The sequence below is a fragment of the Hyperolius riggenbachi genome, chromosome 3, assembly GCF_040937935.1.
Source record: "Hyperolius riggenbachi isolate aHypRig1 chromosome 3, aHypRig1.pri, whole genome shotgun sequence".
Lineage (NCBI taxonomy): Eukaryota > Metazoa > Chordata > Amphibia > Anura > Hyperoliidae > Hyperolius > Hyperolius riggenbachi.
This window is the reverse complement of record NC_090648.1, coordinates 516,005,825-516,018,806: the sequence shown is the minus strand read 5'-3', so window position 1 is coordinate 516,018,806 and position 12,982 is coordinate 516,005,825. Positions and strand designations below refer to the sequence as shown.

Sequence of the window (12,982 nt, the reverse complement as noted above, 5' to 3'; positions counted from 1 at the left end):
CTGTGAGCACATGATTTACCAGTCAGTGTAAGAGCTGCCTGTACCTGGAGGTAAAGTCAATTTCTATGCATTCTGCAGTTAGTGGCGTTCCTATTCAGGCTGTGTAATAAAAAATAGTAGAAATAAAACTCCAAATAATTACTGGATTTTTTTTATAAGGGTTGCCTATAAATATACTTGTCATAGGTTGCTACATAATCAAATACACCTTCTCGCCCTCAAAAAAAAAATCTTCTAAAGACTATCCTAACTTATGACAATTAAAGACTACTATTACTTATTTACTGCATGCTTACTGCTGAAATACCGCACTTTACTGCACGTTTTTACCGCATGTTCAGAAATGCAGAAAAATCTTGCAGAATTGCTAAAAAGAAAAGCAAAGACCAGCTAGGTGGAAGAATCCAATAGCTGGTGTCCCTTAAGGGGGAAGTAATGGGGAACAGGAGGCGCCCAGTAGTTGTTGTGTACATGTGTATAACGGAATCCTACCTTAAAGCTACAAAAATAATAACTTTATTCCTCTAGACAACGCGTTTTACCACTATAAGCGAAATGCGTTGCATTTGCAGGACATCAGCGGGGGATTGCGATCTCTAATCTGAGCCGTCTATTTCGCCAAGCATGATTGGGTCCTGTCCGGAATTGGGTTTGGCATAATACAAAGATCAAGTAGAGGATAGAACAGAAGATTGGCGCACAACATGCAGTTAGTGTAATAACCAAGAAACCGTAACATCATAGAAAACAGTGACATGAAAAATCTGATCAGTTAGTCTTGTGGGCAGGTTGACTGGTTGGTCGGTGGTTGGGGGGGGGGAGGGGCTAGTATGTGAGAGGAGTTCAGGAGCCATTGCAACCGAGCATTTTCTGCCATTCCTGATTGAGCCACTTGGCTGATTTTGGTTAAAAAACATCGATTGGGTGGCCATGCTGCAGAACCGATTATGGAATCGGAAAATTGATCCAGCCATGATATTGAGTAATGTATGGACCCCCCTATATTTCATTGGCTGTGTCTAGATCAGGGGTCAGGAACCTTTATGGCTGAGAGAGCCATAATGTAATACCAGAGATAGAGCCATACAATAGGTTTCAAACTAAATACAAGTACATGCGTGTATTTTATACAAGACCAACACTTTTAACCTCCCTGGCGGTTTTTTATTAATTGCGGGGCGCACGGCCGCGGGAGGTTTTTTTTTAAACATGTAGCTAACCTAGTGCTAGCTACATGCTTCCCCCCCTCCCTTCGCTATCACGCCCACCCCTCCGATCGCCGACGGCGATCATACCCAACAGGAAATCCCGTTCTGAACGGGATTTCCTGTATGGGCTTCCCCCATGGCGACGATCGGAATGACGTCATCGGCGTGGTGACGTCAGGGGGAGTCCCGATCCACCCCATAGGTGATTGGCCAGACTGCACAAAGGGTCTGCGGGAGGGGGGGCCTTCTTTCGTGCCAGTGAGTGGCGGCGATTGCAACAAACATGCAGCTAGCAAAGTGCTAGCTGCGTGTTTGGAAAAAAAAATATGCAAATCGGCCCACCAGGGCCTGAGCAATGCACTGCGGCGTTACTGGACGAGCTGCGCTCGTCCGTAACACCCAGGAGGTTAACCACTTCACATCCAGACCTTGTTTTCCCCTTATTGACCAGAGCAGTTTTGACGCTTTAGCGGTGTCCCTTTTTAATCAGCAATAACTTCATCTCTACTAGTGCCACGTAAATGATCTATATATCATTTTTTTCAAGACAAACTAAGCTTTCATTGGAGGGTATTTGGTACGAAGTGAAATGTTCCTTTCTATGCATTGTAATGGGATAAAGTGGGATAATTTAAAAAAATGCATTATTTCTACATTTTGACCAATTCTATTTGGAAATAAAAAGTGCGATTTGACATAAAAACTGTGCCGCCAGTTAAAGTTGCCACAGTATAGATATCTAGATGTGTCCCCAGTATCACCGCCTCCCCCAGTATAGCCAGATGTGTCCCCAATATCAGCCCCCCTAGCATAGCCACATATGTCCCCTGAGTTTGAAAGCCCCAGAAAAGATTGACAGACGCACCCCCAGGAATAGTGCCCCTCTTCATGGCCATATGTGTCCCCGGAACAGGATTACCCCCATTATGGCCAAATGTACCCCCAGGATTAGTACTGCCCCCATTATAGCCAAATATGCCCCCAGTATATGATTATTGCCCCCCAGGTGCCCAGATGCTCCAAATTAGTAAATCCCCCCCTCCCCTTAGTCAATTAGATGCCCCCCAGCAAACATGAACCCCCCCTTTTATATATCCTGCCCCCACCCCCCAGGATCGATAGCCAGATGCCCCCCCCCCCATAAGGGAAGCCCCCTCCGTGCAGAAATAGTAAAAACAAATGCACAAGCAAGCAGTCTCACTCACCTTACCTCGGTCCTGCGACTGTCCTGAAGTCCGATCCTCCGATCCCCGCTCTGCAGTCAGCCGCATATTGCCGGGACCCGGGTTTCCGGCAATATGCGGCTGACTGCAGAGCGGGGATTGGAGGATCAGCCTTCAGGACAGTCGCAGGACCGAGGTAAGGTGAGTGAGACTGCCTGCTTGTGCATTTGTTTTTACTATTTGTGCGCCGAGGGGGACAGATGAAGGATCACTGCAGTTCACTACTGCAGCCATCGTTCATGGGAGGGGGGTGGACTAATTGGCCAAAAGGGAACATGTTCCCTCCCGCCAATTAGTATTGCAGCTGACAGTGCCGGAGGGTGCGCTCTGAAGCGCACCTGACCGTGCACAGCAGGGCTGCAGCCAGGTCAGTATATCTACGTGGCTGTGGCTTGGAGGGTGCCACAGCTGACGTAGATATACTGTAGTGGTGGGGAAAGTGGTTAAAGTACAAGAAGTCTCTGAATTCTTTTTAATAACATTGTTATGCTGTTGCTAACCAATGATGAATAAAATACTTCTTACTATGGATGTGACTTCTGCTGCTGCTGCTGCTGCATGATGTTGCTGATGCCTTTGTAGTCTGGTTGCTACGTGGTAAGGCTGATATGTGAGTAAGTTAGTAGTACATGCTACAGCAGTAGTGAGTAGGTTAGTAGTGCATGCTACAGCAGTAGTGAGTAGGTTAGTAGTGCATGCTACGGCAGTAGTGAGTAAGTTAGTAGTACATGCTACAGCAGTAGTGAGTAGGTTAGTAGTGCATGCTACGGCAGTAGTGAGTAAGTGAGTAGTACATGCTACAGCAGTAGTGAGTAAGTTAGTAGTGCAGGCTACAGCAGTAGTGAGTAAGTTAGTAGTACATGCTACAGCAGTAGTGAGTAAGTTAGTAGTGCAGGATACAACAGTAGTGAGTAAGTTAGTAGTGCATGCTACAGCAGTAGTGATTAGGTGAGTAGTGCATGCTACAGCAGTAGTGAGTAAGTTAGTAGTGCATGATACAGCAGTAGTGAGTAAGTCAGTAGTACATGCTACAGCAGTAGTGAGTAAGTTAGTAGTACATGCTACAGCAGTAGTGAGTAAGTTAGTAGTACATGCTACAGCAGTAGTGAGTAAGTTAGTAGTACATGCTACAGCATTAGTGAGTAAGTTAGTAGTACATGCTACAGCAGTAGTGAGTAAGTTAGTAGTGCATGCTACAGCAGTAGTGAGTAAGTTAGTAGTACATGCTACAGCTGTAGTGAGTAAGTTAGTAGTGCATACTACAGCAGTAGTGAGTAAGTTAGTGGTGCATGCTACAGCAGTAGTGAGTAAGTTAGTAGTGCATGCTACAGCAGTAGTGAGTAAGTTAGTGGTGCATGCTACAGCAGTAGTGAGTAAGTTAGTAGTGCATGCTACAGCAGTAGTGAGTAAGTTAGTAGTGCAGGATACAGCAGTAGTGAGTAAGTGGTGCATGCTACAGCAGTAGTGAGTAAGTTAGTAGTGCATGCTACAGCAGTAGTGAGTAAGTGAGTAGTGCTTGCTACAGCAGTAGTGAGTAGGTTAGTAGTGCATGCTACGGCAGTAGTGAGTAAGTGAGTAGTACATGCTACAGCAGTAGTGAGTAAGTCAGTAGTGCATGCTACAGCAGTAGTGAGTAAGTTAGTAGTGCATGCTACAGCAGTAGTGAGTAAGTCAGTAGTGCATGCTACAGCAGTAGTGAGTAAGTTAGTGGTGCATGCTACAGCAGTAGTGAGTAAGTTAGTAGTGCATGCTACAGCAGTAGTGAGTAAGTTAGCAGTGCATGCTACAGCAGTAGTGAGTATGTTAGTAGTGCATGCTACAGCAGTAGTGAGTAAGTTAGTAGTACATGCTACAGCAGTAGTGAGTAAGTTAGTGGTGCATGCTACAGCAGTAGTGAGTAAGTTAGTAGTGTATGCTACAGCAGTAGTGAGTAAGTTAGTAGTGCATGCTACAGCAGTAGTGAGTAAGTTAGTAGTGCGTGCTACAGCAGTAGTGAGCAAGTTAGCAGTGCATGGTACAGCAGTAGTGAGTAAGTTAGTAGTGTATGCTACAGCAGTAGTGAGTAAGTTAGTAGTGCATGCTACAGCAGTAGTGAGTAAGTTAGTGGTGCATGCTACAGCAGTAGTGAGTAAGTTAGTAGTGCATGCTACAGCAGTAGTGAGTAAGTTAGTAGTGCATGCTACAGCAGTAGTGAGTAAGTTAGCAGTGCATGCTACAGCAGTAGTGAGTAGGTTAGTAGTGCATGCTACAGCAGTAGTGAGTAAGTTAGTAGTACATGCTACAGCAGTAGTGAGTAAGTTAGTGGTGCATGCTACAGCAGTAGTGAGTAAGTTAGTAGTGTATGCTACAGCAGTAGTGAGTAAGTTAGTAGTGCATGCTACAGCAGTAGTGAGTAAGTCAGTAGTGCATGCTACAGCAGTAGTGAGTAAGTTAGTAGTGCATGCTACAGCAGTAGTGAGTAAGTTAGTAGTACATGCTACAGCAGTAGTGAGTAAGTTAGTAGTGCATGCTACAGCAGTAGTGAGTAAGTTAGTGGTACATGCTACAGCAGTAGTGAGTAAGTGAGTAGTACATGCTACAGCAGTAGTGAGTAAGTTAGTAGTGTATGCTACAGCAGTAGTGAGTAAGTTAGTAGTGTATGCTACAGCAGTAGTGAGTAAGTTAGTAGTGCATGCTACAGCAGTAGTGAGTAAGTTAGTAGTGCAGGATACAGCAGTAGTGAGTAAGTTAGTAGTGCATGCTACAGCAGTAGTGAGTAAGTTAGTAGTGCAGGATACAGCAGTAGTGAGTAAGTTAGTAGTGCAGGATACAGCAGTAGTGAGTAAGTTAGTAGTGCATGCTACAGCAGTAGTGAGTAAGTCAGTAGTGTATGCTACAGCAGTAGTGAGTAAGTTAGTAGTGCATGATACAGCAGTAGTGAGTAAGTTAGTAGTGCATGATACAGCAGTAGTGAGTAAGTTAGTAGTGCATGATACAGCAGTAGTGAGTAAGTCAGTAGTGCATGCTACAGCAGTAGTGAGTAAGTCAGTAGTGTATGCTACAGCAGTAGTGAGTAAGTTAGTAGTGCATGATACAGCAGTAGTGAGTAAGTCAGTAGTGTATGCTACAGCAGTAGTGAGTAAGTTAGTAGTGCATGCTACAGCAGTAGTGAGTAAGTTAGTAGTGCATGATACAGCAGTAGTGAGTAAGTCAGTAGTGTATGCTACAGCAGTAGTGAGTAAGTTAGTAGTGCATGCTACAGCAGTAGTGAGTAAGTTAGTAGTGCATGCTACAGCAGTAGTGAGTAAGTTAGTAGTGCATGATACAGCAGTAGTGAGTAAGTCAGTAGTGTATGCTACAGCAGTAGTGAGTAAGTTAGTAGTGCATGCTACAGCAGTAGTGAGTAAGTTAGTAGTGCATGCTACAGCAGTAGTGAGTAAGTTAGTAGTGCAGGATACAGCAGTAGTGAGTAAGTGGTGCATGCTACAGCAGTAGTGAGTAAGTTAGTAGTGCATGATACAGCAGTAGTGAGTAAGTCAGTAGTGCATGCTACAGCAGTAGTGAGTAAGTTAGTAGTGCATGATACAGCAGTAGTGAGTAAGTCAGTAGTGCATGCTACAGCAGTAGTGAGTAAGTTAGTAGTGCATGATACAGCAGTAGTGAGTAAGTTAGTAGTGCATGCTACAGCAGTAGTGTTCCTACTTTGAAAATTTTACTTGCGCTGCCACAATCGCTTTTTAAAAGCGCTAGCGTAATGAAACCCTATGGGCCTGGTCTTACTTGGGCAATTTGCGCTAATTGCCGCAAATCGCCCAAAAACGCAAACGCGTAGACTGCACCATTTTCAGGCGATTTCCCGGCAATTGCGTTTCAGTGCTATAGAAGCGCTAAACGCGTTCGCGGCAAAATCGCAGCAGTGTTCAGTGATTTTTTTTTTCCGTGGAAAAATCACTCCTGCAAAACGCCAGAAAAAATCTCCGGCGTTTTGCATTTCTAAGTGTGAATGGGGCCTAAGCTGCGCTGCTGAGCTGTGTAACTCACTGAATCAACCCTTAGGGCTGGAACCCACAGGAGCGCTTTTGGCAGCGTTTTGGCAGCACTGCGATCCGCTAGCAGTTTGCCAAAACGCTGGGCTAATGTTAATGGATGGGGCAACTTCCACAGGAGCGTTTGCGTTTCTCAGAAACGCAAACGCAGGACGTGCAGCATTTTGGGAGCGTTAGCGCTTCAATGTAAAGTATTGAACCGCTAGCGGAAACGCTCAGCAAAACCTAAACTGAGCGGTTTTGCTAGCGTTTTGCGGTTCAGCACACTGTAACAAAATGAAAAATAATTCACAGGACCAATCAGGATAAAACCGCGAAACGCAAAACGCTACGCACCCGCTGGGGAAAAAATACAATGTTGCAAAACACGACCAAAAACGTGCATGAATCCGCTTGCAAACCGCTCAGACAAAACGCTAGCGGTTGCGTTTTGCGTTTGCGGTTTTCAGTGGGTTCCAGGCCTTACTGATGTATGTGAGCCAGATGCAGCCATCAGAAGAGCCACATCTCCCGAGCCATAGCTTCCCTACCCCTGCCGTACAGGGTACACCCGAGCCATAGGTTCCCTACCCCTGCTGTACAGGGTACACCCGAGCCATAGGTTCCCTACCCCTGCTGTACAGGATACACCCGAGCCATAGGTTCCCTACCCCTGCTGTACAGGGTACACCCGAACCATAGGTTCCCTACCGCTGCTGTACAGGGTACACCCGAGCCATAGGTTCCCTACCCCTGCCGTACAGGGTACACCCAAGCCATAGGTTCCCTACCCCTGCCGTACAGGGTACTCCCGAGCCATAGGTTCCCTACCCCTGCTGTACAGGATACACCCGAGCCATAGCTTCCCTACCCCTGCTGTACAGGGTACTCCCGAGCCATAGGTTCCCTACCCCTGCTGTACAGGGTACTCCCGAGCCATAGGTTCCCTACCCCTGCTGTACAGGATACACCCGAGCCATAGCTTCCCTACCCCTGCTGTACAGGGTACATCCCAGAGCCATAGGTTCCCTACCCCTGCTGTACAGGGTACTCCCGAGCCATAGGTTCCCTACCCCTGCCGTACAGGATACACCCGAGCCATAGCTTCCCTACCCCTGCTGTACAGGGTACTCCCGAGCCATAGGTTCCCTACCCCTGCCGTACAGGGTACACCCGAGCCATAGGTTCCCTACCCCTGCCGTACAGGATACACCCGAGCCATAGCTTCCCTACCCCTGCCGTACAGGGTACTCCCAAGCCATAGCTTCCCTACCCCTGCCGTACAGGGTACACCCAAGCCATAGGTTCCCTACCCCTGCCGTACAGGGTACACCCGAGCCATAGGTTCCCTACCCCTGCCGTACAGGGTACACCCGAGCCATAGCTTCCCTACCCCTGCCGTACAGGATACACCCGAGCCATAGCTTCCCTACCCCTGCCGTACAGGGTACTCCCAAGCCATAGCTTCCCTACCCCTGCCGTACAGGGTACACCCGAGCCATAGGTTCCCTACCCCTGCCGTACAGGGTACACCCGAGCCATAGCTTCCCTACCCCTGCCGTACAGGGTACACCCGAGCCATAGGTTCCCTACCCCTGCCGTACAGGGTACACCCAAGCCATAGGTTCCCTACCCCTGCCGTACAGGGTACACCCGAGCCATAGGTTCCCTACCCCTGCCGTACAGGGTACTCCCAAGCCATAGGTTCCCTACCCCTGCCGTACAGGGTACTCCCAAGCCATAGCTTCCCTACCCCTGCCGTACAGGGTACACCCGAGCCATAGGTTCCCTACCCCTGCCGTACAGGGTACACCCGAGCCATAGGTTCCCTACCCCTGCTGTACAGGGTACACCCGAACCATAGGTTCCCTACCCCTGCCGTACAGGGTACTCCCGAGCCATAGGTTCCCTACCCCTGCCGTACAGGGTACTCCCAAGCCATAGGTTCCCTACCCCTGCCGTACAGGGTACACCCGAGCCATAGGTTCCCTACCCCTGCTGTACAGGGTACACCCGAGCCATAGGTTCCCTACCCTTGCCGTACAGGGTACTCCCAAGCCATAGGTTACCTACCCCTGCCGTACAGGGTACACCCGAGCCATAGGTTCCCTACCCCTGCTGTACAGGGTACACCCGAACCATAGGTTCCCTACCCCTGCCGTACAGGGTACTCCCGAGCCATAGGTTCCCTACCCCTGCCGTACAGGGTACTCCCAAGCCATAGGTTCCCTACCCCTGCCGTACAGGGTACACCCGAGCCATAGGTTCCCTACCCCTGCTGTACAGGGTACACCCGAGCCATAGGTTCCCTACCCCTGCTGTACAGGGTACACCCGAGCCATAGGTTCCCTACCCCTGCCGTACAGGGTACACCCGAGCCATAGGTTCCCTACCCCTGCCGTACAGGGTACACCCGAGCCATAGGTTCCCTACCCCTGCCGTACAGGGTACACCCGAGCCATAGGTTCCCTACCCCTGCCGTACAGGGTACTCCCGAGCCATAGGTTCCCTACCCCTGCCGTACAGGGTACTCCCAAGCCATAGGTTCCCTACCCCTGCCGTACAGGGTACACCCGAGCCATAGGTTCCCTACCCCTGCCGTACAGGGTACACCCGAGCCATAGGTTCCCTACCCCTGCCGTACAGGGTACACCCGAGCCATAGGTTACCTACCCCTGCCGTACAGGGTACACCCGAGCCATAGGTTCCCTACCCCTGCTGTACAGGGTACACCCGAGCCATAGGTTCCCTACCCCTGCTGTACAGGGTACACCCGAGCCATAGGTTCCCTACCCCTGCTGTACAGGGTACACCCGAGCCATAGGTTCCCTACCCCTGCCGTACAGGGTACACCCGAGCCATAGGTTACCTACCCCTGCCGTACAGGGTACACCCGAGCCATAGGTTCCCTACCCCTGCCGTACAGGGTACACCCGAGCCATAGGTTCCCTACCCCTGCTGTACAGGGTACACCCGAGCCATAGGTTCCCTACCCCTGCTGTACAGGGTACACCCGAGCCATAGGTTCCCTACCCCTGCTGTACAGGGTACACCCGAGCCATAGGTTCCCTACCCCTGCTGTACAGGTACACCCGAGCCATAGGTTCCCTACCCCTGCTGTACAGGGTACACCCGAGCCATAGGTTCCCTACCCCTGCTGTACAGGGTACACCCGAGCCATAGGTTCCCTACCCCTGCCGTACAGGGTACACCCGAGCCATAGGTTCCCTACCCCTGCTGTACAGGTACACCCGAGCCATAGGTTCCCTACCCCTGCCGTACAGGGTACACCCGAGCCATAGGTTCCCTACCCCTGCCGTACAGGGTACTCCCAAGCCATAGGTTCCCTACCCCTGCCGTACAGGGTACACCCGAGCCATAGGTTCCCTACCCTTGCCGTACAGGGTACACCCGAGCCATAGGTTCCCTACCCCTGCCGTACAGGGTACACCCGAGCCATAGGTTCCCTACCCCTGCCGTACAGGGTACACCCGAGCCATAGGTTACCTACCCCTGCCGTACAGGGTACACCCGAGCCATAGGTTCCCTACCCCTGCTGTACAGGTACACCCGAGCCATAGGTTCCCTACCCCTGCCGTACAGGGTACACCCGAGCCATAGGTTCCCTACCCCTGCTGTACAGGTACACCCGAGCCATAGGTTCCCTACCCCTGCCGTACAGGGTACACCCGAGCCATAGGTTCCCTACCCCTGCCGTACAGGGTACTCCCAAGCCATAGGTTCCCTACCCCTGCCGTACAGGGTACACCCGAGCCATAGGTTCCCTACCCCTGCCGTACAGGGTACACCCGAGCCATAGGTTCCCTACCCCTGCCGTACAGGGTACACCCGAGCCATAGGTTCCCTACCCCTGCCGTACAGGGTACACCCGAGCCATAGGTTACCTACCCCTGCCGTACAGGGTACACCCGAGCCATAGGTTCCCTACCCCTGCCGTACAGGGTACACCCGAGCCATAGGTTCCCTACCCCTGCCGTACAGGGTACACCCGAGCCATAGGTTCCCTACCCCTGCCGTACAGGGTACACCCGAGCCATAGGTTCCCTACCCCTGCCGTACAGGGTACTCCCGAGCCATAGGTTCCCTACCCCTGCCGTACAGGGTACACCCGAGCCATAGGTTCCCTACCCTTGCCGTACAGGGTACACCCGAGCCATAGGTTCCCTACCCCTGCCGTACAGGGTACACCCGAGCCATAGGTTCCCTACCCTTGCCGTACAGGGTACTCCCAAGCCATAGGTTCCCTACCCCTGCCGTACAGGGTACTCCCAAGCCATAGGTTCCCTACCCCTGCCGTACAGGGTACTCCCAAGCCATAGGTTCCCTACCCCTGCCGTACAGGGTACACCCGAGCCATAGGTTCCCTACCCCTGCCGTACAGGGTACACCCGAGCCATAGGTTCCCTACCCCTGCCGTACAGGGTACACCCGAGCCATAGGTTCACTACCCCTGCCGTACAGGGTACACCCGAGCCATAGGTTCACTACCCCTGCCGTACAGGGTACACCCGAGCCATAGGTTCACTACCCCTGCCGTACAGGGTACACCCGAGCCATAGGTTCACTACCCCTGCCGTACAGGGTACTCCCGAGCCATAGGTTCCCTACCCCTGCCGTACAGGGTACTCCCGAGCCATAGGTTCCCTACCCCTGCCGTACAGGGTACACCCGAGCCATAGGTTACCTACCCCTGCCGTACAGGGTACACCCGAGCCATAGGTTCCCTACCCCTGCCGTACAGGGTACACCCGAGCCATAGGTTACCTACCCCTGCCGTACAGGGTACACCCGAGCCATAGGTTCCCTACCCCTGCCGTACAGGGTACACCCGAGCCATAGGTTCCCTACCCCTGCCGTACAGGGTACACCCGAGCCATAGGTTCCCTACCCCTGCCGTACAGGGTACACCCGAGCCATAGGTTCACTACCCCTGCCGTACAGGTTCTCCCGAGCCATAGCTTCCCTACCCCTGCTATAGATGTCTGATTGGTCTTTCTAAGAAAGCCATTTTACAGGAAGTCTTTTATAACACTTTGTCCTTTTCCCTGCAGGTGTACAGCAGAAGAGACCAGCGACAGCTGTTATATATGTAAATGTATATTTTTATCACCGTCGTCATCCCCAAGAAACAAGAAGAGGAGGATTTCACTTTTATTTTTTAAGCTGTTTTTTGGAGTTCCTTTTCCCACTGCTGACGCATTTGGGTGGGCGGGATCTGAGGAAACGGGGTTTTCCGAACCCCACACTGACATTACTGTGACTGGCATTTACTCTCTGTGCATAATGAGTTCTATATTTATACACCTGGACTGTGGCCGCTCCTGGAGACGCCGATTCCGCACCCTGTGACATAGCGGGATCCTTCTTTAACCCTTGTAAAATATTTTGTATTTTTTATGTAGCTTATTTTAGTGTAATAACTGGATGAAGTCCCTTGTGCTGGAGACTTGCTGTATCATTTTGATTATGAGTCTAAGCAAACAAATAATGTTTACAGCTACACTGGCACTAATAAAATGGTATGACTGTGTCCCTGTGGTCTCTGATATCAGGAAATCAAGACACGTTTAGGGGATGGGGGAGGGGAGGGGGTCACCCTTCCTCTTCCTCTTCACAGTGCAGCAGCAACTCACTTCACTGAATTTATCTAAGTGAATAAAATTGGTGATTTTTTTTTTTTTTTTTTTTTTTTTTTTTTTTACAGTACAGGTAGTCTCTGGTTAACGAACGAGATAGGGACTGTAGGTTCGTTCTTAACCTGAATCTGTTCCTAAGTCGGAACATTGTGCCATCTCTGTCCCCTGTACCTCCTTTGTGCCCCTCTCTGCCTCCAGTGTCCCCCTCTGTGTCACCTCTGTGCCCCCCTGTGCCTCCAGTGTCCCCCTCTGTGTCACCTGCCCTCTGTACCAGCTTATACAAGTTTAAAAGCCATTTTTTCTTTGAAATTTTTACAATCCATTTTCTCAACTACAAGTCCAATTAAAAAAAAAAAAAAAGGTTTGACTTGTTCCCATGGAAACACAGAATCCATGTCGTTCGTATCGGCGGGTCGTTTGTAAGTCGGGCGTTCGTAAGTCGGGGACTACCTGTATTAATTTATCCATTATTTAGTCAGTGTTTTCCCATTATAAAATATTACCTTACATTCATTTCCATTCTTACATTTAACAGTGGTGCTGGCATCCTTACTCCTGGCAAGGTGAATCTGTGTGGGTTCTTTGTTTCCCTATCTGTAAAGTGAGAACTATCACATGATCTCCCACAATGCCCTGGGACAACACTGCGCAACAGCAACCTTTTCTGATTCTGGAAGAAGATGTAACTAGCGTATACTATGCCTAATTTAGGTGGTCTTTAATCCAGGGCTGAGGAATCTGTGCAATTTTGGGTACCTGGACTTGAAGTCAGAGTAGTGGTTTTGTAAACTGAGGAGTCAGTCTGAGTTGGATGATTTTCGTTCTTACTCCATAGCCCTGCAAGGGTTGTGGAGTCGGAGTTGGAGCAATTTCAGGTACCTGGAGTCGGA

The 12,982-nt window shown here is 50.2% G+C and overlaps 1 protein-coding gene across 5 annotated transcripts in view; it reads left to right on the top strand.

Annotated features, from left to right (window-relative positions):
* Positions 1 to 11,986, top strand: part of TCOF1 (treacle ribosome biogenesis factor 1) — a 120,968-nt gene extending 108,982 nt beyond the window's left edge. For all 5 annotated transcript variants that reach the window (XM_068278413.1, XM_068278412.1, XM_068278415.1 and 2 more), the window contains one exon: positions 11,508 to 11,986. The gene's annotated coding sequence lies outside the window, so the exon portion shown is untranslated. The remainder of the gene's footprint in view (positions 1 to 11,507) is intronic.
* The last annotated feature ends 996 nt before the right edge of the window (positions 11,987 to 12,982 follow it).